This window comes from Anopheles coluzzii (assembly GCF_943734685.1).
Source record: "Anopheles coluzzii chromosome X unlocalized genomic scaffold, AcolN3 X_unloc_20, whole genome shotgun sequence".
Classification (NCBI taxonomy): domain Eukaryota; kingdom Metazoa; phylum Arthropoda; class Insecta; order Diptera; family Culicidae; genus Anopheles; species Anopheles coluzzii.
Window position 1 is genome coordinate 37,501 of NW_026054448.1, and position 2,500 is coordinate 40,000.

Sequence of the window (2,500 nt, forward strand, 5' to 3'; positions counted from 1 at the left end):
CAAGGTAACGCATCGTGCGGGAAGATGTCACCTCCACGTCCCCTACTCTTATGGTGACCTGCGTAGGGTTCTTCGTGCTGGAGATAAGCACGCACTCCGTCTTTTCCGGCGCAATCTGGAGATGATATTGAGCCATCCAGTGAGAGACACTGGCGACCGCCTCCTCGGCTGCAGCCTTCACTGCATTTACGTCGATGCCCGGAATCAGCAGCACCAAGTCGTCAGCATACGCCACCATCTCGCAGTCCTGCGGAAGGGCGACGTCCAGAACTCCATCGTACATGGTGTTCCACAGGGTGGGGCCAAGAATCGAACCCTGTGGAACACCAGCCGTGATGGACCGAGTTACTGGGCCGTCGGATGTCTCGAAGACCAACTCTCGGTTCTCGAAGTAGCTCCTCACGATTCTTTGCAGACCAGCAGGTACTCCTTTCATCTGCAGTGCAGTGGCGATGGCCTGCCAGCTTGCCGTATTGAAGGCATTCTTGACATCCATTGACACGACCAGCAGGAACCTGTTATCCCGCCCGTTCGTGCGGCGGAATCTCATCGCGCTCTGACCAGCCTCGATCACTGTTCGAATGGCACCAATTGTAGATCGCCCCCTCCGGAAGCCATGCTGCCTGTCTGACAGCCTCACCGCAGCAGGATCTTCCAGGTGGTTGTGAAGTCTGTTTAGAATGAGCTTCTCCAGCACTTTCCCTAAGGCATCCAGCATGCACAAAGGTCGGTATGACCCGCTGCTACCCGGTGGTTTCCCCGGCTTGGGGAGCAGTACCAACCGCTGTCGTTTCCATGGTGCTGGAAATGTAGCCGTTTCCAGACAGCTTTGGTACAACGCCTGGAAAACGTCCGTGTACGCAAGGATTGCAGCCTTGACAGCGGCGTTCGGAATTCCGTCAAGGCCCGGCGCTTTTTTGTTCGGCATGGTGCTAGCTATCAGACGGAGTTCCGGGATCGTGACTTGGGTCCATGGAGTCTGCTGGTCTGCAGGCTGTTCCTGTTCTTCCTCGGAACTGATGCTGGGCCAGTTGAAGGGCGGATGTTGCGGGAAATGCTCTGTAACGATGCTTTCAAGCCTCGCTCTCTCCGTCTCGGGTGGGGCCCTTCCACCGCGAAGACGGGAGAGGACTACTAAGTACCCGGCTCCGAAAACGTTTTCCTCCGCAGCATCGATCAATTCCTGGAAGGCAGCCTTTTTGCTGGCACGTATAGCTCTATCCAGCTCAGCTTTAGCTGTTCTGTATTGGGCTGCAGCCAGACTTCGGTTCTGGAGATCACTTGTCTGCTGCATGCGATCTCTCGTCTGCTCGCAGTTCTGCCTAAGCAGAGCAATCAGTGGCGTCCACCAGTAAACGTCCCGATGAGGGTCGGGGAAAGACGACGTCATCCTTTGCATGGTTTTCTCGCAGGCCGATATCATTGCCGAGATCATTCCCTGGTGATTGACTGCCTTCTCTCGGAATCCCTCGCCATGTAGCGTGGCCAGGAAATTCTCTTTCGAGAACTGTTTCGTCTTAAATCGCGTGCCTGCATGTTGAAAACGCTCTCGCTGGCCCCGTTGACGTGACTGTCCTTGGTTACGCTGCTGGTCTGCTGACGCTGGGCCTACCGAATAGGTGATATACCTATGGTCAGATCGCGTGTCCGTGTTTCTTACCAACCAAGTGCTCGGCTGAGCTATGGACGAGCTGGCGAAGGTCACGTCGACAACGCTGGCAGTCGCCACACCGTTTCCAACAAAGGTTGCCACATTCCCTCGATTCATCAGCAGCAGGCCCAATTGCTGGGACGCCTCGAGCAGTACTTCCCCACGCTCATTGCTGCGTCGGCTTCCCCACTCCTCATGCCAAGCGTTAAAGTCTCCGGCAACTACTACCTGAGGGTGGGATTGGGCTTCCAATTCAATTGCTTCAACGAATTCCGCAAATCCTTCCCGCGACAGGCTGGGTGGCGCGTAGCAGCTTAGGAAGGTGATGCCACCCACCTTGGCAGCTATAAGGCCTGGAACATCACTGCTCCATTGTCCTTGTAGAGGGTATCGTCCTGTGGCCACGACTGCCACCTTTTTGGAGGCATCAACTGCCCATCTTGGGTTGTTCTCGGGTGGTCGATACGTGTGGGAAAGAACCAGCACGTCCACTTCCATTTGTCGGGCGGTTTGCAGGACCAGATCTTGGGCGATCCTGCCTCCACCCAGGTTCACTTGGAGGACTTTTAGCTGCGTCATTGGATGGCCGACCGATCGCATGTCCGGTCCCCGATAACATGGGGGCCATCGCATTTGCCGCAGCGTATTTCTTCCATGCATGTACCAGCCTTGTGACCTTCCTGTCCGCAACGGATGCAAACATTTTGTCGGTCTACAGGTGACCGACAATCGCGGGCGTTGTGGCCGTGCTCAAGGCATCGGTAGCAGCGAAGATGCTCTTTGGGTGTTGCAGGAGCCATCTTCACTCTGGAAATGCAGAAGCCCAAGCGAAGCTTCGTACCATCCAGC